We start from the raw sequence: 26,210 nt of genomic DNA on the forward strand, positions 1-26,210 counted from the left end.
ACAAGCAAGTTTGAATTCACCTCTGAAAGCCTGCGTAACCATACACTACATTTATATGAATATTGCCCAGGTGATTTCCGTTTGTCCCTGCTCAGAGCCTCCTGTCAGTGCAGTACACTGAGAGAAGAGTGTCTCTCTATAATACTGCCATCTTCAGCTTTAGTTTGCTTTAGTGTGAATCCAGACCCTGAAATCATTTTTATGCTTAGAAATTTTCCTGTAGGAAATCATATTACTCTAACATCTATTTCAGTGGGTACCATCTGCTACCAGTGTGTGGTTAATCTTCTCAGATTGTAGTAGGCGAGCAAGGAAACAAAAACTAAGGCGGCAATGTCTTAAATGCAGTCACATGTATGCTTGGAAGTAGTAGGGGCTTATACTCTGCAAAACAAGAAGTGGTCTTGAGATGTGTCTTCTGCCTTCTTTCTTTTTTCCTTTCTCATCTCCTGCCTGTGGTTAAAGACAACTCTTTGTTCACAATGCTGTCTGCCTCCTCCTGTCAGGAAGCTTCAGCCTTATCCAGGCTTCTCTGGGAAGAGTTTTTTGTTGTAGCGGATGGGCCAGGAACAGAGAGGGAGTCAATGATCTGTGGCAGTATTGTCATTAAAAACTTTCAGGCCATTCCATGCCCCTTCTGAATGAGACCCTGCTTGGACTTGACTGACATTTTGAGGGCTCAGTGGCTTTTAAATTCAAGAACACCCACGGAGTTCAAACTGTATTAGCATCCCAAGCAGGAACGTCTTTCCCAACTGTGTGCCATAGTGCAGTATCAGCACAGAGTAGGCAAGAGAGTAGTATACAGGGCTGCATAAGTATGACGGCTGTAGCAAAATACATAATCTTCTGTTTATAGACATTGTGAAGTTGATCACTTTATTCATTATCATTTGGAAGCGTGCAGCATTGGTTTGCATATTAACAACACAAATCTGTAGCAAAGTAGCATGTAAAATTTAGTACTGAGTCTAGAAAATGCAGATTTACTTCATACCATAACCAGGTAAGGAAGGCAGATTATTTGTGATTGTTCTATTGAAATTATTCATAATCATTAAATTAATCGTATCTATTTACCTTTATAACATGAATCTCATTTTTGGGTATTTTTGTCTGTCATATTTCTGTCTTCTATTCTCCTACTTTGTCCTTCTGAATTAGTTGAAAGGGCACCAGTGTTTTAAATAAATAATTTATGCTCTATTTTTACCATCTTAACTTAACTTTCCATCTTTCTTAACGGCTGCCAGGATTGACTGTATATAGCTTTAAGACAGCGCATTTATAGCTCATGCAAACAGCAAAAATAGACTTATCAATACATATTTGGAATTATTTCACATGTAAAATTAAGAAGAAATAATTCTATCCAATTTTATACCATATAACTCAGCCTCCCATCCTCCAGAAGAACCATGTGAGGAAGTGTATATGCTTTCGGTTACAAAAATATCTACACAGCATGTGGCTGAAGTAATTATATTCAACACATTATTGTAAAAATGCAATAAACTCGACATTCTCTTACATTACCTGTAATTAAAAACACTGACAAACTTTCTTTGAATTGAATTTTTCCATTAGTTTGGAATAAGGAAGATTTTCTGCAGAGCTATTTTCAGCAGATAAATAGTTAAATGAAACTATGACATGACAGAATAAAGCTGAAGCTGATGGAGTAGATTCTGATGCTCAATTGCAATAGAAACCATTAGAAAGACTTGAAGAGTTGGTCGGATAATTTAAGAGGAGCAGGAATGAGCAGATATAGAAATGAATGATAATTTTTCTTTAGGAAAAAAACATTATTTTAGGTCATTGGTAACAGGAAGGCTATGCAACATGCAGTTCCATGATGTAGCATGTTTTACTTTAGGGCAACTAAATAGATTTTTAAACTTCATGATTAAACTATTTCAAAGTCAAAAACCACTGTGATTGTGTATGCACAGAAAGGAAATGTTTGGTACCATAGTATTTACATACTCACAGCTATATATGGGTAGAATTTGGAGCAACGAAAGGAATACAAGTCCTTTGGGAGGAGTTTTAAAAAAGAATTATTGTAAGATGATACTTGCGTCTGCAGGTCCAAGAATATAAGGAATTACACTAAGAAAAAGGCTGATATGATAGTTTATTATCTGCATGGCAGAAGCAAATTGCAAGGATAGGCAAAGGTAAGCTATTTTAAGAGTTGCCTATATTCTTATTCCTACTCCTCATGAATCACTCGCCAAGACTAAATCAACTGCTTAGGTGGGAACTGTTGCTTTTCTCAATCTATCTGGGAATCCTTTACATGCTATTTCTAACCTTTGCATTGGGGGCTTAAGTGCAAATTTGAATGATATGTTTTAATAATGGCCATTAGCTCTGTTTGACTGAACTTTTATTCCTTCCCTAAGTTGATATGGGTCTGGATATTCCTACAGGAGTATTTAATAGCATTCACCATGTGCTAGTCCAGGGCCACATGACACCTGAGACTGAGAGCATCTGAACTGAATGCTTGGGTTGTGAAGATGTATACAACTCCTAAGGCCTGATACTCTGTCCTTTTTGGGGGATTCACAGGCTTGGAGTAATAAGGAGCTGGAACAAGCACGCTTTGTTTTAGTTTATTACCCACCGCCTTGCTAACCTATTTCCTGACACCCTCAAAAGTCATAGTAGCACTATGAATGGCCATTCATTCTTATGGTAGCTTTGTTCTTTGGGTTTTGTTGCTTTCAGGAGATCGTGGGGCTTATTAATGTGGTCTACAGTCATATCTGCGATAAACCATGCACTGAATAGCTTAGTGCATACTTTGTCATCAGCCTATGTGGAATAGACTCTGGAGAGAGATAGGAGGATTTTGAGTTATAGCAAATCTGGATAATCAATAACAACAATTCCAATAACCCCTCTTGTCTTTTTATTTGCAATTAACAAATTCCTATTTATTGGGTAACATTAATAAGATCAAGGTGCTGCTTTTTTCCTGGATTGATTCCTTAGTTAATTTGATGGAGAGCACCAGTGTTAGCACTCCTGCTAACAGAGCGAAAACCACTGTTGGTAATCATTACAATATCTCTCCCAGAAGTCTTTACTATTCCAGCCCTGAAAATGGGCTAAACTCAGCAATGAGCTATTGTAGGTCTTTCATTTCTCTTCAGGAATATCATGCTTTTACAGTGAATCACCAGCTGGTAAGTGAACAAAGGCAAGAGTAAAGGATAATGTATTGCTTTGTTTTGAGTGAAGCTGATATGTATGGTGGTGCGATAATGCTAAATTTCACTTTTGGTGACTGTGCACTTTGACATTCACAGGCCAAACACAAAATCAGTTTGTCTCTGTAATATAAAATCACCACTAGATGGTACTTTTCAATAAACTACAGTTGACTCATAACAAGTGGATCCTTTTATAATTGCCTTCAGGCATGAGGAAAGACGCTAAAAGGGTTGTGCTTCTTTATAGACACCAAAAAGGATTGCACTTGTTTATATATGTTCATTTTTCTTAAGTCATCTTGTTATCAATCTTGAGTCTTGGGAGAATGAAGAAAATAATATTGCAATGACATGCAAATGCCTAGTGTATTTTAAATCTCTAATGCTTTGAATGTAAATATGCAGGCTTTTCTTGTTTCTTTAATAATGTGAATGCTGTTTTAGATTCCCTGCTCTTCCTTTTGTTTTCCTGAAGAGGCACTCACAGCATGGTGTACTGAACGATCCTCCAGCAGGTCTCCATACGCTGACCTTGAGACAGGCTATAAATTCACTTAGTGTTGCCTCTTGGACTACGCCGTACAGTCAGCTTTGCTCTGCCTGGGGTATGCAGCTGCTATTCTGTGCCATGAATGGGCTTGTGAGCTTTAGCTCAGACAGGAGGTTTTGCTCTTTCATTAGTCAGTGAAGCTTCTTGGGTAAAGGAAAGATGCATGTTGTATGTATTTAAAGTACGGCAAAGCAATTTCTTTTGAGTGTTCTCCACTTCAGCCCTATTTAGAGTTTCATGGTCTCAGCTGGGACTTCCCTATGCTTCTTCCCTATGAGAAAGGCCTCTCTCAGCGCTGCTCTCCTTGCAAGCTGATAATATTTCTAAGCTAGCTGCAGTATTCTGTTTTTTTCTTAAGAACATAGTGACTGTAAATATGTTATGCAATTATTAAATACTTTTATTTTCATGATTTTTCAATATTTGCCTATTTCCTGTGCAAGGCAAGAGGCCGTGACATTTTTTTCTGTTTTATTTGTAAACTTCAATGTCTAATCGCTTGTAGGAGGCCCTTAATAAAACTGGAACTATATTCTGTAGAAGAAGCTTTTTATGATTCATAGTATAGCTTCCTTATGAGAGCAGTATGTTATTCTTGCATATAAACTTTACATAAATTTTATGGGTACTCAGATGGGGAGATCTGTTAGGTAAGGATGCAATAGCTGTACTGTAATAAATTATTTTATAGTATACGTTATTTAGCACTTTCCTCTGTGTTTCACAGTGCTTTACAAAAATCAAAGTATGTTATTTATTTTCATTGCAGAAAAGTACAGAAAAGTTAAGGGTCTGTATTTATAAAACAGATTTTCCAACCTGACTTGATTTTGGCATGACATGCTGAAATGATAATTCCTACTTGAAGGTGGTAGTGCAGATCCACTCTTGGAAGGAGTGGAAGTGATAATTAGGCTGTAGCCGAAAGGGTTATCTCTAGGTAGGACTTGCACTAGAGTGATTTCTGATACCAGTAGGCCTTTTGAGGAAAAAGTTGCTTTTTCGGACAGAAAGAAACAGAATGGGGCATCTGCAAATAAATCTACCAGAAGATAGTGCACTCCTCAAGCTGTTTACACTATTATATTTTATGAATTTTACTGAAGAAAATATGAATGTTTTTACCATTGTATCTGTATACCAGTTATCTGTATACCAGTTATCTTTCCAGCCAAAGAACCTCCTGTTTTGTGCTCTTGCAAACGCAAGATACTTATCTTCCACTGAAATGACGGAAGTACCTTAGTATAAGAACAGCTTAAATATGCTAGACTTGTAAAGAAGTTTTCTAAAGAAGAGCTGCACAGTTTTTTAACCCCTCCAAAATTGCTACAAAATTGTTTTATGAAACCTTCACAGTATAGGCTCTGTTCCAGAGCTTCTGGATCTCACATGTGGCTGCTATCTTGTACCAAATTTTTTGGAGAGTAGTGCCTCAGCATCCTCTGAACGTGGTGAAAGTATTTTTATTTTCTATTTTTTATTTTTAATTCTATTTTTATATTCCTTCTTCTATAAAGGAATTTTGTGAAGGTTGGAGGGAAGCAGTCATTTTAACTTAATTGTGTGTTGACTTATAGCGTTAGGAAAAAAGAGTCTTATCTACATTAGTATATCTTTTAAAGCATAGATATTTTGAACAGAACATTACATTCAGAAAATGGATGTTCAGTGCAATTCCTGCCAGCACTTGGCATGTCTACTGTATGCAAAGCAGGTCCCCATCTTTTAGTACTTTTAAGTAGTGTGGCTTCTACTGCTTGCTTTTTTTTTTTATCATATATGAGAGGAGAAATAGAAAGCACCTTTTTATAACTGTGGCAGGATGATAGTTTACACAGTTTTCTACATCCATGGCCACCCAAGGCTAATCAACAAATGTTGTTAATCTTGCAGCATCTTGTTGGGCTTCCTGCCCTCAGAAACAATCACTGTATTGTAGGGTATTCCAGTGTCAACTAATTTACCTCATAGCAGTTACGAAAAATTTTGGGAGCATTTGAAGGGAGATAAAGCCTACTGTACTCTGTCTTGTTATGCATTTGAATTGAGTTTCACCTGAATGAATAAAATAGATGTAAATCATAACCCTTTTCTTGTATTATGCTTTTACATGTTGAAGACCATGACTCAAAGAATGTTTGCTTTTGTGAAAGAGCAGGAAATTATGCATGTCTTCCCTCTGCTTTGTGCTGCAAAAACAAATAGAATTTGTTGCAATCTTTAAATGGTACTTATTTGTGTTTTCAAATAATGGGAACCATATTTTTCATTATTATTTTATTTTCATGTCACTGGAACTGCCTTTTAAAAACAAAGAAATTTATGAAATTACTTTTGTTTCTATGCTATGTTGGATTTTTATGAAAAAGACTGGTGGAACATAACATCATATAATAAGCCATCAATATTGTTGTATTACATTTTTAGAATGTATATTTATTAAAAGATTGATTCCACAGCACACACAATTTATTATTCATTGCCTGTGGGGAAAAATCTTTCCTAAATATAAACACAACTAAGAAATTGCCTTCAACTTGAAAAAATGGTTTCTCAAGAAAACTGAAAAAAGGTTAGATAAGTGTAATAGAGCAAAATTTAAATGTTAGCTCTAGATCAATAAATATCTACTTATACTATTTCAAGAGTACAGTAACAAGAATGTGCAAGTTAATGTGAGATGATATTCTGTATCTTTAAAGTTAGTTATCTGGAAAGCCTTGTGTACTTAGCTTTCTGCTGTTTATGCATCTACAAAAGATAATGACTTTTTTTGGTTTCAATATATTCTTCAGCATTACGTTGAAATAGATACAAATCTATAAAAAGTTAATGTTTGCAATGCAGGTGACTTATCAAACATACTTTGCTTCCAGTATCAATTCTCAAGAATTACATTTGCATTATTTGAACAGAAATGTTTTTAGCTGAAATTCCATTTAAGGGAACATCTTTCAGTGTGTTGTTCAACACTGAATTAATTACCAAAATATATAGCCTTAGTTACAACAGCTAATAAAATGGACAATTCATTCAATAACATATACACAAGGGTTTTTTTTTCTATTGCAAACAACATAATCAGAATTAAAAAATGAGAAGTAGTTAAATCATGTTAAATTACCTCTAAAAAACCCAGAAAATTAAACGTGAGGGATTAATGTTAAAATTATAGTAGGAAATGTGAAATATCTTCATTACTTTCCCTGGCAGAGGGAAAGGAAAGACAGAGGGCAAAAGCAAAGAGGACTGACCAAACCACCAGAAGCTCCCTTGGCTAGCTGGCCAGAAAACCTGCCATTGACTAGGGCTTAATCTTAGAAAGTTATTTTTCTGAGCATGGTAGGTGTCTAATCTTCCTGAATTTGAGTTGGTTTAGGCCTCTGTTGCAAACCATGCTATTTTGAACCAATTTTTTTCCAGGAATGTATTTATTCTGTTGATATTTATGGTGCCTATTATTAAAGGAATCTCTGATTGATGGATGTGTTTAGACTTCCAAGCTGATGGGCATGCCAGTTCAGCTGCAAAAAGTGGAAATTCCTGCTTCAGTTTGGCATGAAGGTCTTCCTTGATTGAATATGCAGGTGGACTAAGATACTGTTGGCAGGTTAGAGTTACCAAAGTGTGTGGAAGAGATTGTGAGTTACATCTAAAAGAATGAAAGACAGAGGGCTTGGAAATGCATCCTGGGTGAACCTGTGGCAGCTAAAGAAGTTATAACCTTAGTCTGGGTTAGCTTAAATAGCTGGAATAGTAAGTATGTGCTGTCTCAGTTCCTTCTGGGTGTATCTGTGTTAGTGTTTCAGTTCAGATCTAGAGTACAAGCATTTTTTCAAGTGAATCTCCTGTTTGTGCACCCTTATTGCTTCCCATTGCAGAGCAGTCTCAAAACATGTGAGTTGGGTTTCATTAGGATGAAACAAAACTGGAAGATGTGCTCCAGCAATGTACTTCATGAACTCCCGTTGCTAATCAGCATTCAGCCCACGTAAAGCCCATGAAACGTGTATAGTGTGGTGACTGGGACCTCTTTACCAGCTCTTTCACCTTTTGGGCAGTACTTCTTGGTAATGTCATTTTTTTGTCTTAGGGAGTGCATACATAAACTGCTCAGCCAGCAGCAGTTGGGGTTGGTAACCTCTGATGGGAGAGGAAGAAGAACCGAAGTCTGTTCGTACAAGATATGGGCCTATACCCATGAGATTTTGGGGATAAAAAGCTTGCTTGAAGTGTTAAGCTTAAGGGTTTCTAAGCAAAGAAATCATCTGCTTTCTTCATTGTGTTTGGAGAAGCAAGACTTTCTGTACATTATTCGTCAATAATGACACTGTTAGTGTCTAAAAATTCACTTGTTTTCGGACAAATGGCTCTGAATATTGGCTAACAGCTCCATGCAAGATGCAATAATGTAATGAAGAACATGCTTATTACTTTCTTCCACTGTTGTGTTTTCTTGCTTGTATCCTGTATACCTCTAGCTCTCTTCTGGTTTGTATTATAAATTGTTTTAATAGTGACCTTACTGTGTTTTAAAGCATGTTTTTATTAGTTTTTGTCCAGCCTTGGAGTCAGGGCAGGCAAAAAAAGCTGTTCATACACACACTTAGATATACCAAATACCCAGAAATAAAAATAACAGAAGAAGCATATGAAAGAATAAAACATTAGTTTTAGAAGACTTTAAAATTATTGAAAGCTTTATTTTCTCCCTGTGCTGTGAATTGCTATTGTTATTGAATTCACTTTTTCCATCATCTTGATCAGCTAACATGGGCTAATTTTTTTTTTAGTTGTACAGGCTAGACGCCGATTTCAGTGTCTGGTTTCATCTGCTGGTGTCAGTGTCGAGGTGGCTGGGGAAGATCTGTCCTCCAGGAGGGCTCTACTCTTAGGCAGAGGAAAGCCTTTCCTTCCTGGTAGAGATGGCACAGCTCCTCCACTTGGGACAGAATTGTTAGCAGTAGTTTCTCGACCAGAGCACCTGATCTGTCTACTTTAAAGTAGAAAAAAGCAAATGTTTATTTATAACACAACCTAGAAGAAGACATATTGCAGCTGATCGAGATTTGGGGCTGAAGTTGCTTTTTGAAAATGGTGCAGAAGAATGTTTTGTTGCCATTACCCTTCTGCTTGCTAGAGCCCTTTGCCACCTGCTCCCTTTTGCCTCTGTTCCATGTGAGACAGGAGAGGATGGCTCCATTATGACACTTCTCTATTGGTGTGACACGTTTTAAATGAAAACAAATGCTGTATTGTTAGGCTGGGGCCTTTGCCCACTAGACCTGAGTATTGGGAAACTGCAAAAGACTTGGCATCCCCATCCTGTTTCCTGTGCCAAGCAGATTCTCCGCCACCAGGAGAATCCCCAGCCGGCTGTTTGTCTTAGCTTGTTTTTCAGAAGTACCATTGTACTGAGATGTGGACAGAAAAAAACATTAAGATTTTTTAGGCCCTTCCTAGATAACATTTTTCTAACGCCTTTAGAGGGCAATATTAAAACTTTAAACCTACTTAGCTATTGATTGCTTCTTGCTCAGTTACAATAATTTGCTGGTTTTAGACTGTGCTATCCTTAAGAAGTAGTTACTTTAAACATGAAATTGGTGACCATATAGATGCTTGTGTAGGTGTATTGAGTTTAGTTATCCTTGCATTTAAGTTTGTTCATAGTTTGAAATGAACGATTTATTTTTCTTTTTTAGGTTCCTGAATTGGGGTGAGGAGAGAGGAAGACCATGGTTTATTAAGTGTGGTCCACAATGTGTTTATTTTCATCCCATGTTCTTAACTTCCTCTGGCCAAGTCTAAGGCAAATGTCATGAGAGAGGTCATATATATGCCTCCTTGGCCTCAATAAGTCTGCCAGTGAGTGCCAAAGGGGACTGTGTCAATGAGAGTTTTCTGCAGCCAACAATACTGCTGAAATCTGGATGCTTTTACTCTTTCTGACTTGTGATGAGCTGCTGCTGTAGCTCTGTTCTTCAACACATGAGAATAACTCAAGACACATCAGCTGAGCTAAAAATACTACCGAGTCACTTACTGTTTGTATTTAATTTTTTTTTCTAGTGTGCCCTTTCATTACAGTCACTAAATAAATGTGTAAGATGAAACTACCTGGAGCAGATATATGTGTAATGCCAGTCAGAGTCATAACTGAATATACTGAATGGTCAGGTATAGTTTTAATCAGGAGCACATTACATAGGCTAATCGTTAATAATCATACAATTGAATAATAATATCAGTTTGCCAGCCTGTTCTGAGCTCACTCTGCACATCCATTTAAAAGTAAAACCTGAGCTAGAAACTGCTGATGACTTCTATGGGTTAAAACTAAGTGTGTGTGTGGACACTTTAAAATGTTTTTCCTGCTGAGGTATATAACATTTCTCTGATTATTTCAGTGCTGAACATAAATAAGCAAAGTAGCTCACTGCACTGTTCAGCTTTGACTCTGTTTATCTATCTAAAATCGGAGACATTTGAAAGCATCGGAAATTTGAGAATACTAACATTAGACCCTTATACTGCTTTGTTGCTCTAAAATATACTCTTAGGAATATCTAGGAAATATCTGATTTTATCCATCAAAGGTGACTAGGAACTGTTAGCCCTTTTGACATGGGGAGTTAGACAAAACTGTAAAGTCTTTCAGGTAAACAAAGAATTAAGGATAAAACATGATTGTTGAGTTTGAAAATTTAAAATATAACCATGTGCTTTTAAAAAGAGTGTACCAAGTCCCAAATCCCCAAACAGTGTAAGAGTCAAGTATTTTTGCTCCTTGTGCCCCCAGCTAACCAAATAGGTCCAAAAAAGCCTCTGAATGCTTTTTTTTTTCAGAATTAAGTACCTTTATTAAGGCAGTATCTTTTTTTTTTTTCTCCTTTCCTTCTGCCTCCTTTTCACTGCTATTTTCTTCTCCTCCCTTGACACAAACCTTGGCAAGCATTAGTCAGCAAAAGTCTTTCCACTTGCATGTGTTTGGCATGTGCTTTCTTCTAAATGGTGACATGTGCTGAGCTGGGGCTGCCAGCCACTCTTGTTTCATGAAAAATGTTTCTTTCAACTGTGTAAACTGCAGGAACTGGTTATCTCTACAGATCCATGTCTCTGAATTTTAGATAAACCCTGGAGAGCCTGGATTTTAGGCATTTTTTTTCTATCATTCAGTTTTATAAGCATCACTTTTAAATCTAGAAAATCCATTGTCCAGATAAAGAGAGTGAAGAAACCTTAGGCAAACCTGTACTACCCACATCTGTTTAACAATTTTAATATTAATGGACAGAATACCCTAGTAACATTTGCAATTTGCATACTATGAAGGTTCAAATATGAGCACCAAGTTTGAATTTGCATCTGGGTTTATGAACAATGGAAACATTCTCTGTTATAACTAGCTGAAGAATATTTCTTCCTATGACTACTTCTCTTAACTAGTTCTTACTGCAAACACAGTTTTAACAGTTTGCACTTTACACGGCCTCTTTCTCTGATCTTCCCTGACTTTCCAATTCCACTGAACAATTTTCATAGCTGTGTCATCATGACTAGGGAAAATACTTAGGCCACTTAACAAGTGGTGTCAATACTGCAGGCACTAATCTAGGAAAGAGTGATCCTAGGTATTTAATTTAGTGGGTAAGAGGAATGGGGAGAAGTGAGACGTCTAATGGTTTTATCAACTGTATTTACCAGAGAAATTTTAAATTTATCATATTTAATGAAACAGCATTCTCCTTCAAAAATTGTAAACTGAAGTATTAAAAGGTTGATGCTACCATATTTGCATCACTTGAGCTAAAAGTCATATCAGAGAATAATATACGACCTGTAGAAACTATTCTCGTTCAAATAGTCAGAAAACTCCGAGCAAGAGGTAAAAAACAAGAAAAAAGTACAGGATTTACTGTTTATTGATCTGTTTGCCAACTACTTTTTTCACTTGCTCACATATTTTGCGCTATCAGTTTCCTATTTTAAATGGATCTATGCTAACAGGAGTAGATACCACAAACTGCATTACTCTTTACAAATGCAGGGGCTAATCTATACCATCCTTCTCAAAAAGCTATCATCCTATGCCTGTAGCAGAGATCAGGCAGTCAGACTACATGCTGAAATCAGGCCTTGCTTTAACCATATCAGTTTATTTAGCTAAGCACAGACCTGCAGGTTCTCCACTACATTTTTTTATGTTTGACCTTCACTACCCTCATCAAACTGAACACTGTATTTGTAAGAACTTTTTTCAAAATCAGTTTATTTCATTAGATAACTGGCACCTCTCTTGTGCATGGAATTAAACTGTCTTCATAAACTTCCAAGTATGCTAATCATGACTTTAATTACATGTTCTAATGAAAATGACAGGCCGCTTTTCATCAAGCCAGCAAATTATTGGATAGAGAAATGTATAGCTAGTGGTGATGTGTTTCAGAACATTTTGCCACTTTAAGTTGGTAGAGTCAAAGCATTCTGTTAATTCAGCATTTTATTAGTAAAATAGGAGGACTCACTGTCAGCCTTAAATGGAAAAAGTCTAAGTTTTAACAGTGCAGTTGCTATGAGGGTAGCTGGGGTATTTATAGGAAAAAGGTAAGATGATACTTCATTCAGGTTTGAAAGTCAGGGTAGGACTTTCTGTAGTTAAATGTTGCATTGTCTTCTGCATAGGTGCTTAAACTGGCTGCTGCTTTTAAGTGGCACTTCTGCAGAGTAAGCCAAGCTTTATGAAATTCCATCTGAGATTTCACCATTCCTTAATAAACCTTGAAACCTTTCTTTGGTTTCAAGTGTCCTTTCAAGACAGGTAGAACTTCTTAGATGCATCAGCTGAAAAGCCACTGAAAGCTCCATGCTATTCTAACTCAGTTTCCACCCATCTGTGATGGTAACAGAATACAGCAAATTGTTTGCACTCAGTTTTCCTACAGGAAATTTTTGTGCTGTATTTGAATCGGGAAGCATTTTATGAGCACTTTAAATCTACAGTTTACCAAGAGGTAAGAATGGTGATGTAGTCCATGAAAATGTTTACAGTCTCAGCTGGTGTGACTATATCTTTCTCCATGTACCTGTAATATTGTCAGTGATGTATTTTATAATAACATTTCAATCTTTTGTGAGGGCTTCTACTGGTCTCTCAAAAGATTTAATAATCTTAATTTTGTCCCTCTTGACAGTGAATAGATACACAGTACTTATTATTGTGTTTATAAAATTCTGTCAGGAATAAGCACATTCAACTGAGTTTCACAATTTAGAGGAATTACAGATAGTCTGAAGCTTCTTATTGAAAATGACATTGTTGCATATTCACCTATGAACATAGGTGAAGCTTTACAGGAGCTATATTCTTTATGGTATTAGTGAAGTCCAGAGAAATGTGGTTTTGCTCAACAATATCAAATCAACAGCAAAACTAACAAAAAACCCCTTTAGGTACACAAGAGCAGCACCTTCTAGAACTGAAGAAAAGAGGTAATAAAAAGCTGAATGGCCTTAGTAATTTCTCCTGAAGGTAATATCCAAAGCCTGCTCCTTTTCTTGTGTGCAGAGTCCTTTTTTTTTCCCCCTAATCAAAAGAAGGATAAAAAGCAGGATAATTGAAAAAAATGATTAGCAGAATTTGCATAAGAAAAAAAGAGAAGAGGAACAAGAGGGTAAAACCTGGGGGCAGGGCTTAAGAGTTGTCAGAAGAGGTGTGAAACAGTCCCAAGACAGAAAAGCACAGAGGGGCTGTGAAAGCAGCAGAGTCTTACAGCCAATGAGAAAGAAAATTTAGTGGGCTTTGCTATAGGGTAGGTGCATGAAGAGAATCAATGTTTAATATATTGCTCTTCCCTTTCTAAAAAGGTTCCTCCACCAGAGATATGAGACATTTTAAAACTCCCTGCTATAGTCTTCCCACTCTACTATTCTAGTAATCTGATTTATAGAAACTCTAGCTATATACTGATGTCTATGTGTGTATACTTTGGCTTTACTACCTATATACAAATTTAATCTGGTATGTTTTTGTTTTTAAAATAATTCCTTACGTAGGTGTAATATAAAGCATTTAGCAACCTAGTTTGCACATCAGTCCCATCTGTTAAGATTGCCTGACTGGCACCTCATAACTTGTGCTGTACTGTAACCGTTCCATTTCTAAAATAACTTTTTTCCGTTTAAAGTATTTTTATTACTTATCTTGTCTGCAACAAACCCATTTTTTTTACTACAGCCATTGTTGTGCAGATGGATGTCATCATGCTACTTTGCTATTAAAACCATAAATAATCAGAGAAAACAACGATTATACTAGTAGCTGAGAAACTGCATCTCAATTTTCTATTATACTTCCTTGGGTTCTTAGTCTGTGTTTATCTTTCTGTCTTAAGGCAAACTTATTCTCTACTGCAGAATTTCCAGGCTATGTAGCTTCTGCATTCTCATCACAATTTTTTCCAGTTACTTCAGTACTTTCTCAGCCAACACTTCTGTAATGCTTGACCCCATATGTTTTGTGTTCTGAGGTCTTTTAGAAAATGAAGTGAAGGAACTGTTGATTCCCTAAGTTATATTCGCTGCTAATTCACTGAACTCTATGATTTTATACATACATACATACATATATATTTACATAAATATATCTATATAGCATTTTTAGGAAGATATGGGCTAAATGCTACACTTACTGTAGCTACACCACTTAATTGTCTTGGAGCATGGGCAGAGTGAATTCACATACGCCTGCGAAAGACTGTATAGGTTTTCCCTGTGTGGAGATCTACAGATTGGATCAACCTTCCCACAAAAACAGGACCTGGAACCAATTTCTTCCGAACTTTCACAAGTACTAGCTTCCAACCCAGACTATAGTGTACAGCTCTGTTTCTAAAAAGTAATTTTTAAAAATCATGTAAACTATTTGTAACAAGGGCTTTCTGCTTCTCCTTTTGCCTGTTTCCTCCCCCTCCCCCCCCCATGCTTAAGGTGTCATTTCCTTAGTCTTTGAAAAGTTGTTCATGACCACGACCCCAGAATGTCCGACACTGCTGTTGTATTCAATATGTATCACCCAAATACGGGATTAGAAGTAGTTTTCAGGGCTGACATATAGACACACTAGCATTTAACTTTGTGTAAAATATCAGTGAGCTCTTTGTAAGGTTTTTTTAACTGAGTATTAGTCGTTGAAAGCACTAGCTGTAGCTACAGCTCCTGGCTCTTTTCCAGCTTGTTCCCCTTATTGACAATGGACAGCATAGGAAGTAATGAACTTAGATTGCAACAAAGGGAAATTCAGGTTAGATTCTGGGGGTGGGGAGGAAGCTCTATAATAAAGATACTGAAGTATTGAAAGAGATTGGTATGTTCTGAGGCCTTCTTTTTTGGAGGTCTTTAAGAAGACATGGAATGATATAAATATTGTGGTGCCTTCCTCTGAGTACCAGCGAATGAGTTAGATCACCTCTGAATTCCAGCACTGTAATTTTATTCCACTTTAGAAGGAAAACTTCTGTTTTGTTTCTATTTTTATTTTTAAGCAGTTACAGTAGTTTTACAGGAGAAGGAAGGTGACAAGATAGTGTTCGTTAAAATTAGGTTGATATTGAATGCTGCGTAAGAGTCTGCTAGCTTGTCCTGTCTATACTAGAAACTAGATTGTGTATTAGCAAGTCATTTTCAACAAATAGGTTAGAAAGAAGTTTGAGGTAAGACTTCATGCTGGTCGGCATGAGCAGGTCACAGCCTTTTAAAATAATGTTTGAAAAGGGCATTGTGACCCATTCTTCAGGATGCACCGGTTTTTGTCAGCTGATCAGCGCTAAGTTCTTCCTAAGTGTGTACTCTCTGGACATACCAATGTCATGACAAAACTCTGCAGCAGTTTTTACTTACAGAGGAAAGTCTGAATTCTTCGCAGCCAACCAAGAAAGGATGTGCTCCATCCTACAAACTGATCTTCTTTTCTGCCACTATAAGGGAACTAACCATTCTGAAGGGTAAAATAGTAACTGTTTTCTTTCATTTATCTTATGCCAAGGTTAACTTTACACATCATCAATGGGATGTTTAAAATACATTTTTAAACATATTTGATCTTTATGGTTAGAGTGAAGCAGAGGAGGAAAAGGAGGGTAAATTCACTCTTTGATGAATGTGGTGGTAAAGCTGTTTGAGTCAGACTATTAAGGTAATTCTAATAATTACTTACTTAATGTAAGTAAATGCATCACTTTCTGATGTAAGCTTATTTTTCTATTTGAAATTGTGGAAAGACCTCAAGGTATTTCCTTATCTATTTATTCATAATACGTGAACAAATCTTGCTCACATAGAATAAACAGGTAAAGCTACACTCATGTATTTCTATTTGTAAACCTCCAGTGAATTACTGAAGTACTATAAAGAAGTCTTGATACTTGCTCTTTCCTCCCTGCAGGGAAAGCCTGGAATTCCCTCTTCTGAGCATTGTGATTTCTTTTTTTTTCTGCTTCCTGCCCTATTTGGTTCTCAGTAACACTCAGGCCCAGCTCTGCAACAGCTGAACAACTCTTTAGTCAGATGTAGTTGTAACCCATGTTTTCAAAGATATCACAGCAAGCATTTTCCATCGAGGGGAAAAGGAGTTATGAGATATCACACTAGACCACATTTTAAGAACTGTGCTTAGGTGTAGGAAAAATGTTTGTTGGGTGTGTGTATTAAGTTTATATTGTTAACAACCTTTCTTTTAAGCCTTTCCCTGGTGTTTAATAGAAAAATATCCTTGGCTCTATTTAGCAATGCATTTCATTATCCACTTCATCATTATGCTAATACAAATGTGATGTTTGCGTTTTGAGAGGGCTAGCCAAAGTGGCTGGGTAAAATGGCAAAAGTTGAGTAAGCTTGGCTAAGCGCTCCGAGATCGACACTGGCAGCCAAGAGGAAGCAAAAACTTAGACAATTTTGTGGTGACTCAAATACCAGACAAGTGAATTTTTTAGAACTTGAGTTCCCCTCAGGGACATAAACTCTTTTGGTTCCCAAGTGAAAAAAAGAAAATGCATTGTTTTATTTTTAGCTGTGGGAGGCAGGGTTGAGTTGGAGGAAGGCTGTAAGATGGCCATGTTGTGTTTAAAATCTCAGTTGTTGTTGCCCCTATATTGATCATGTTTTTGCACTAAAACCAGAGTTCTGGGAACTGCTTTCTAGGACTCAGAAGAGGCTTAGAAAGAAGGCTTTTTGAATCCTACTATCTTCAGTTGCAAATGACTTGCTGTATGACTCAAGACTAGTCATGTGACCTGACTGCTCTAGTTTGTCTGCCAGCGAAATGGATATAATACTAAACCGCATGAACATATTAATTCGAAGCTCAATCACTGTATTTAAGGACTTCTGAAGGAGCTGCACTTCTACATAAAAATAGTTCATTATAAAACACTTGCAAGGTCTCTTCTGTATCTTAAGATTTTTTTTTCTATCTTTTTTTTTTGTCCTTTTGTTGAGGGAATTGTAGCTGTAACTGTAACATGAGTTTTCAGATCAGAAAACTGTTCCTTAACTAAATCATATTCTTACCTTACTCTCATTCACTTTTGTTCTCCTTTCAATATATTCTTTTCAGATCTGAAATTCCATGATATTTTAAGATCTCAAGGTTTCTGGTCATCTGCGAATGTACTGTTTCACAGTTTATGGAACTGAATCCTTTCAGTTTTGTTTTCCAATGCTCTACAGGCTGATTACTGCATTGCTTTCTAGCATTCTTTCAGGTTGAAACAGATCTGATAAAAATTGAGTACTTTTCTGTTTTAGCCACTGAATGGTACTGAATAGTTCTGGCATTCATCACCTTGACAGCTGTTCTTTGGTTAGTGTAATTAAGTATTGGTCGGACCTCCAGGCTTGTCACAGGGAACAGTGATATTTGGTTTTTATGATATAGTTATTTCTTTTTCTGTCATTCAGTCCAAGCGAATTTCCCTTTCCTTAAATCTCTTTGTAATTCTATTTTATTTGCTTCTTCCTATTTTTTTGCTAGCGGTTACTTTGACTTGCATTCACTGCTTAGCTAATGCTTTCAAACTTTGATCGCTATATTTTTTAGTGTAGTGGTATTTTCCTCTATTTCCTTCCCTGCCCTAATTCTTGCTTTCATTGTTATCTTTTCAGTTTTCATACTGAAACCCATGCAACTTGCCTAGCCACTTGTTCCACTGCATGTCAGGAAGCCTGTGAACATCAATTAAACAGAAAAATGCAATGAATGAAATTTACTGTCTAAAAGATGAAGGAAATAGGCCACCCATGGAGTAACCAGTTCGTGAATATAAGCAGTTTTTGCTCTTCTTTTGTAAGTCATGTGATCTTCTTGCTCCAAATTGAATTCATCAGTTAATTATCATTATTTATTCTAACTGTGTGTGCAGTGCTCATTGTTGGAAATACTGTTCCCATCGAAATCAAAATTCCAGTTGAAAACTAAATCTTAAGACATGTATTTTTCCATATGTTCACATTTGCTAATAATGATTTAAAAATGAAAGAAAAATGTGCTCAATTTGTTTTCTTCTCTTTTTGCTACTACTGAAATGCTAAAACTTAACTTGTGCTTAACATGACTTATCGATTCAGTCTGAGTCTCAGTTCAGTCTGAGACAGTGACTAAAAATCTCAGACTCCTAGAGATGTTAATTCAAAATTTATTCTATATTTGTTCACTTCTTTTTTTTTCATCTTCTGTTATTTTGTCTACAAAACCATTAGACCAACTTTAGTTTAGTCAGTTTTGAAAACTGAACAATTTTGCATTGACTCTTAGTCTGTTATTGGTTTATAAGCCACATATAATAGCTTCCCCCCTTCACCTTATAGTACCTTTTCTTTCTTCTACAGTCTACTTTTTTTTTTTTTAAAGATTTGAGCAGAGCCTTTTTTCAAGCTCTGACCCTCTGGGCTTTTATCTTCAGTATCTTTTATGTTCTTCCTATCAGACTCTTTGAACAAAGAGTCACCTTGGTTTTTGTTAAAGTGCATTCCATAAAAGAGAAATGGAAGTCACCTTGCCCAGTTCCTTCAAACTATTGTGGGCTCATTTCTTACACAATATTTTTCAATACTTTCAGTCTATTTTTAAATATCAAAAGATAAAAAGGTGTTAGCTCTTTTTGGTAGAGAATTATACAGTAGCTTTATAGATCCCCATATTATCATCTTTGTACTCTTTTTTGTCTCATTAATGCCACTTGTATACAATACTTGTCAATTTATAAGAACTGCAAAAATTTCCTCCTTTTTCAGTGAGCTTAAAGATGTTCTTTCTTGACCTTTACCCTGTAGTCATGATGTCATGTCTGTCTCTTACTACTCATTTGCTTTAAATCTCTGGTCATCATCTGCTCGCTCGCGCGCTCTCTTTTTTTTTTTTTTTTCCTTCTTCTTAAACACTGTTAATCTTTTTTCTTGGTCTCTGTTGAAGGCTTTGTTAATTATGAATGATATGAACAATTCTCTTCCTCTGCAAACTTAATTGTTGTCTGTAATACCTTTATTTGTATGGCACCGAAGACAAACACTTTTTACTTAGCAATCCTGCCAGTCTCTTGTCCTTATTAGAAGCTCATTTTTCATTTTAACTGGAGCCTGTTATCCATTCCCTGCCAGTTAGCTGAGAAAACATCTTTCTCATTTTTTTCAAAATGATTCTTTTTCAGAGTCTTAGTTCAGTAGCCCTTAAGATCCCTTCTCTGTGTCTCACAAGCTAACTGGACAGGGAAGGTTCAGGACAGGGATGATCCACAAAGAGCTGCCACTGTTTCTTCTTATTAGTACAGCCAATCACTGGACTGAAGTGGTAGGAACTCAGCTGTGATGGAATATGTGTATGTATCATTGAAGACTTATTCTGTTTTTAAAGTTGCACACCTTGTGTTTACTTTAAGCCTTACTAAGACTCCAGCATAGGACATAAAACAAATGATACTATTTCAAGTTCACCTATGTTTTGTGTTCTTTGGCTTCTTGGCTTAAACTAATTGTGTTTGATGTAGTTACATTTCTGCTCTATTCCACTATAGAGGAGATCATAGTAAGTGATCATCAAGTCAAGTTGACTGAATGGGAAGAAGAAATAGTATATAAGCTGTCTTTGGAGTTCCTGGACACTCTGAAAGAGGATATGAGAGTCCAGAACAATAAAACTGTTCATTTCTGTTGGGAGGAAAAAAACCTCAGGAGGGAAAAGAAACTCCAGTGTGTCTCCACTGCACGTGCAATTTCCTCTGTATTCTTTGCTCTAAGGTCTGGTGTTCGGTCCCCAGAATTTATGGAAGTAGCAGGACTTGTCTCTGTCTTGAAAGACACCTTGCCAACAGCTGTCTTGCAACTGGCCTGCAGAGCAGCATTTCACAGTGGTGAAATGGGTGGCCACAGGGTGGTTCCCTATGGCAGTTTGTGTACCTGTTTATTGTGTAAGTCCCTAAAAGAATCCGCTTATAGAAATGGAGATATCTGTAACCAATTTGGGGATTTAAAAAGTTGAAAAAAAGAGAGAACTTTCATGCCTTTTCTTTTATAAACTTAAAAAGATTTGAAATTACTGATTCATCAGCCACTTAGCTGGTAGGCTCATAGAGGAAGAGACAAATGAACATAACCGCTTTAAAACAAGTGGCATCCATAAGCCATGGACCCGCTTCTACTGTCAAGTTCTGCTAAACTGGTTAAAGACACTAAATTTTGTGCTGTTACCTTAAAGGACATGAAAATGGGGCTATGTCTCTTTCAATAGAGCATGAGAGAAAGTAAGGCTTAAACCGGACAGCCCAAGAGCACTTTGACATTATTGCAAACCCTGGGAACACTCTCCCCTCCTCGGAGACACACATTAGTGAGACAGAAATTGAGAAAGTGTTAGTGGGGCTCTTGGAGGGAGAGAGCTGAGTGTGATAGAAATCCTTAGACAGATGGATTTGATATCAGTGGAAAGTCTGGTGAGCCTTTTCGGAGTTCAAGGAAAAATTACAAATGTGGAGATTGCTCACAGAGCAGGAGGAGAGTAGGCTATCCACTGGGAGATATGGGAGTGCACAGGCGCTGGGGTTGTAAACATTTTGAGACAGGGAGTAAGTGTAAGTCAGGTCAACTTACAGGTTTTTATTTTGTTTTTTTCCCCCTTCACCTACACTCTGTACTTAGCTCAATGTGAAAGTAGTAGTGATGGGCCGTACCTGAGCTAAGAGACCTCAAAAGCTTTGAGAATGCACTTGGATATTTATCAAAAGCTCTCTCATCTTTAATATTGTCCCTGTCATTTATAATGACTTACTGTGTCCTAAACAACTGAGTCTGCCTGTGTCTTCCTATTTCATGCTCTTTACAGATAGTAATTTTTAAGTGTTATCTTCTTAATCTCTCTTTCTCACCTTATTTAACTCTCTCTGATTTCATCATAGGTATAAACACCTTCACCTTTTGATGACTGAAGAGATGGCTTTTCAGCAAACTCTTGATTTCTTTACTGGGTAAATGGTTAGTTTATCTAGCTTTTCAGTACTCTGCATGGTCCTTGCATTTTTATGACTCAATCACTTGGACACAAATGTTTTAGTTTTTTGCTTCTGAGGCCATGAGGTAATTAATGCTCATCAGCAAACAGACTCTGAAATGTTTAATTCTCTGTGGGATTGTCTCCATTTGCAAATGCTATTTGCTGCAGCAGGAAGTTAATTCTGCTCCCCTGCTCTTCTACCTTATTTATTTGTTCAGCAAGAACAAATTAAAAGAAAAGTACATTAAAACTATTTTATCTGAGATACCACTACCCTGATACCTGAGATTTTTTGCAGAAAAAATCCTAGAGATAATTCCATTCTGGAAATAAGATGTTGAGACTTTATGCAGTAATGTCACAAGAATGTAAGCAGCACTGCTCATCCAGAGTGAAGGGTAGTTATGCTGCTTTGCATAAAAGATGAACCAATCTCTATTTTCTTCCCAAAATGATAACGAAAAGAAGATGGTGATGATGGTGGCAGTTGTGTGTGGGATATATTTTTTTTCTCAGTCATTTCTGACTGAATACATTTAATTTAGAAGTATTCTTTCTCCTAGTGCTTCTGCTATGGATTGCATAAATCACTCATACAGCCGGTTTCTCTTCTCTTATTTTCTTTGTCTCTTTCATTGGGCTGAAAATTCTTTTGGGGTCCAAGATCTGAGATTCAGAATTGTTTTAACTTTTCAGAGATTTTTTTTTAGGAGTTTCTACAGACTTGTGCTTCTTATTACTGTTATTTTTTAGTATCAGCTAACATGCTCTGAATAAAGCAGAACCATGTTTCTTGATGCTCAGTAGAAAGTGCATTCAGTTTTCTTTTCTGAAGTGATTTGATATATTTTGCTAATATAGGTAGACATAGCTGATCACAGACACAGTGTATATCTTCAAATAAACTGATACTGTTTTGCATGAACATCTTGCATACTTTAATACTGTTTTTCAGGTTTAAATTCTGAAATTGTTTCCCAAGTTATTTCTACCTAAAGTGGAAAAGAAGAAGGATTAGAAGTCTCTCAGTCCTGCTGTTCTTGAGCAAGTCAAAACTCAGCTTTTAACACTCAGTAGTTTTAAAATAAGAGTCCATACTTTCTGCATGACTACTCAAGCTGAAAATTCAAACCTTTGAAGGATCACTTACCTGGAACTGTAACTTCTTTGATTTGTGATACTTCCCAGGATACTTTCTCTTTTAGAGGAATTAGTTCTTCTCTGATTAATATTAATTTCAGACACTGCACAGAAAACTCCTCCAAGCAGAAAGGTATAATAAAGAGCTTCAGAAGAGATTACTGATAATATATTTAAGTGTTGAAAAGGTTATGATTTTCCTTCAGTTCCATAAGCATACACATTTTGAAGTATTAAAGCTTCTGTTTCTGCTGTATAGTTTTTTGGCTTTTTTAAAAAAAAAATACGCAAAGGAAATGTTTGTTTCACAACTGCTCCCCAGATTGATAGGTAAAACCAAAGAAGTATAAAAATCGTATGTATGCCTATTTATATTAATTTAATGCATTGCTATCTTCTTAAAATTTGGCATCAGTATAACAGAGATGTTGGCAGGAATGGAAAGAAGAGAGGTGGCTGGTGATCAGGAAAATAGATGATAGCTGATTAAACTCTCTGAAATCTAGCCTATGCTGCAAAAACACAGTCCTTGCTTTTGATAAGATTTGGGGTTTGAATTAGTGTGTAGATACTACAGGAACAGCTGCTTTAAGAAATCATGGCGTAATAAGGGGTTTGAAGACTCTTAAGATTGTTGATATCGTGTTGACATTAGTGCCCATTATTGTCTGTTCTAACCAGTATCAAAAGATCCCAGTCCTTAGCCTGGGAGAGGAAAACTTATCAGTACTGGCCTTTTCTTAGCATTCTCTGTATTTCTCTAACACAGATAACAAAGTTCAGCGCATCTCCTCCTTTCCACCCAGCCTGTCTCTTGTCCCAGCCAGGGAGGTCACTATTTCTGGATCCTTTACTTCTAGAGTCCACCCTTCCCTTTCGGTACCGACTCAGGACACTGCACTTATCAGCTGCAAGCTGTTCCTTTATTGCTTCCTCAAACTACTTCCTATCTCCTCTGCTTATTAATATCTCTTACAACAGTATTCCTTCTGCTGTTTCCTCTAACCTGTCATTCCCTCTGCCCCGGCTGCAGGTATGCCGTTTCTGACTGGTGTCTTAGTCACAGGATATACAGGATATATTTACACTAACCCAAGGTATAAAAAATATATACATATATATACACACACATATACATGCATAAAAAAAATATACACTCCCCCTTCCCGGTCTTCTCTGAGAGGTGATTAGGCTTGTTTTGTGCTAGGAGTGGGTAGAAATAGTAGCATTTTCTCCTGTTATTGTTTTTAGCATGCACAATGATATTTTTCTTAAAAGAACAGTTTGTTCAGACAAACACTAAGAAATTCTCATTTCAGATAGGAACACAGCTGGGGCTGTCTTCTGCAGCCTACAATAACATCTACAATAACAAACGCGGTTAGTATCCCTTTTCCTGTTATACACCACCCAAGAAATAAGCCTTATGGAAGAGAAACCAAGGATTATTCTGTATTTCAAGGATGTGAACCAACTTGCTGGGATGAATTGTTGTCATACATTATATTTGGCCTCTGGCAGTTAAAAAATCTCAGCTAAATATTACATAAAGGGAGGGCACAGGTAACCCCATATAACCCTTCAGACTGAGTTCAGTATTCTGCACAACTGAGCTAGTTCCTTGGCTTTTCTGGCTGTTGCAGGGAAAATCTGCTCGGTTCACGTAGTTTAAACCAAATGAGGATCGAAGAGGTTTATTGATTTTTATTAATGACAAGTAATTATGCAGGAAGTAGTTAACCATTGCATTCAGGATCAGGATCAGTAATACAATGGATAAACTACAATACTAGGCACTTACGCAGTGTTAAGAAATATCCACAAACTTCTAAGCACCTTCTGTAACTAACCCCAAGAAGTTGTTATCTGCACCTGTGGAGTTACATGCGCACCCCTGCCACACATGCACATGCAGGCTGTGGCAGTTAAAAACACCTTGCCATGTTTTGGGGAGCGCAGTTGCCCGTTCAATCCTGCGGCAGACATGGGCTCTCAGCCCTGTATGTGCCCATGCCAGTCCCTGCAACCTTCTAACCTACGTACCAGCAAGATAGCCTTCAAGGTCCACAGATGCCGTAGGGTGGGCATCACGCATGCTGCCTCTGCACCATCAGCCCATGGGTGGGCACAAGCTCATGGTGCCCATGAGGACGCTGGTCTGTCTGGCCCCCACGGGGCCATGGGCAACATCTGGCAGCACCCACCAGGGTGCTTCGTTTTGTACAGCTTTTAAAGTTGACTCCTGCTTTGTTTCAAAAGTCTCTGTAATTCCTCAGTTACTGTTTAATCTGGCTCGCTGTTGTTGTTGTCTTTAATGTGATCAGTTTTCAGCAAATGCTCGCTCAGATAGTTTTGGGTGTTCAATCTGGATGCCCTGCATACCCTCACACCCTGTCTTAAAATGTGTTATTATCCAGGCCTTTTGCCAAGAATGGGTTTTGTGAGCATTCCCATACTGAGTATCTTGCAGATAATTTGAAAGTGGGTTTTAGATTCCTTTTGTACTTCTTCAAGCCTAAAGAAGACATAAAGGATTTTGTGGACTTTTTGGTTCTGGGGGTGGTGTTTTTTTTCTTTTTTCTTTTTTTTAGTTTTGACCAAAATTGATGCCACACTTTTGGAGAAGCAAAATTTAATTGAGAAAGGTGACTAAGTAGTGCTTGCAATGTCGGTTCTCTTCTATTTTTCCTAAAACACCTTAAAGAACAGATTTCTTAAACACTACAAGCTTTCCTAGTCCTTTCCTGGGGGATCTAATGACTGATACCCCTCATTTGCTATACTGATAGCTACAAGATATCTGTTGGCCCGTTGTGTCCTCAAGGTACTGTAGTGCATGCGACAAACTGCTCCATCTTTGCTCATTCTGCTTGGCAGTGGGTGCCTTGCGCTGTGCTGAGCCCTTTAGAAGCAAAGACGACTGTTCTAAAAAAAGTATCTGTACAAATGTGCAATCTGGCTCACTTTGCCCTTAAAATTTTTAGAGGAACTTTTAAACTTTTTAGAAAATGGCTGATGTCTTGCTGATGAAATGCTGTACACCATACAAGAATATACCGTGATGTGCTTACTGACTTCCAAATAACTTTCTCCTAATAAGGTATAAATGCCATAATGGTATCAGCTACGGTTGCTGTATAAAGCACAACATTTGGGACTCAGTATGTGAAATCTTGTATTTTCCCTTTCCAATTATTTGGAGAACCTTCCTTACGCAGGCTTCATCGCCTACCAGGGTAAGAAACTGCCTGTCTTTGTTTTGATTGGCTTGCTGAGCTTCTTGATCTCAGAGATCGCCCGATCACAGCACGATTCCTGCCTGCAATTTCTCTATGTAGTGATGCCCACTTTATGTGTCTGGCTTTAAAGATGTATTCACAGGCTGTAGTGAGACTTGGCCAGTTCCTGTGGTGGAATGGCCTGCTTTGGAGTAGTTCAGGATTAGCTGTATGACCCCTGGTTCCTGGATATATGCACAAAACAAGCTCAAAACCCAGCTGCTGAATGCAAGAGAAAGCAAGAAAAAAACTTTTTTTTCCTTATATTATTTTTTATTCTAAATCTCTGAGAACATTGACTTTAAATTCGCTGTCACATTGTTTTAAATAATGAAGCATCAAGCTTCTATTTTTTTTAAATGTTTGCACAGTAGAGGGAGCTGGAAGTTAAAAAATATATTCAGTGTGTTGTCACCTAAAAAAATTAGAAACGTGGGTGGAATAATGCATGAGACTTTAACATTCCAGCTCAGAAA

The 26,210-nt window shown here is 37.1% G+C and overlaps 1 protein-coding gene across 1 annotated transcript in view; it reads left to right on the plus strand.

The window, feature by feature from the left end:
• Window positions 1–788: 788 nt before the first annotated feature.
• The window catches only part of RAMP3 (receptor activity modifying protein 3), a 98,100-nt gene continuing 72,678 nt past the window's right edge, over window positions 789–26,210 (plus strand). The window contains exon 1 of the mRNA XM_068936071.1: window positions 789–1,006. The gene's annotated coding sequence lies outside the window, so the exon portion shown is untranslated. The remainder of the gene's footprint in view (window positions 1,007–26,210) is intronic.

The sequence above is a fragment of the Struthio camelus genome, chromosome 2, assembly GCF_040807025.1.
Source record: "Struthio camelus isolate bStrCam1 chromosome 2, bStrCam1.hap1, whole genome shotgun sequence".
Lineage (NCBI taxonomy): Eukaryota > Metazoa > Chordata > Aves > Struthioniformes > Struthionidae > Struthio > Struthio camelus.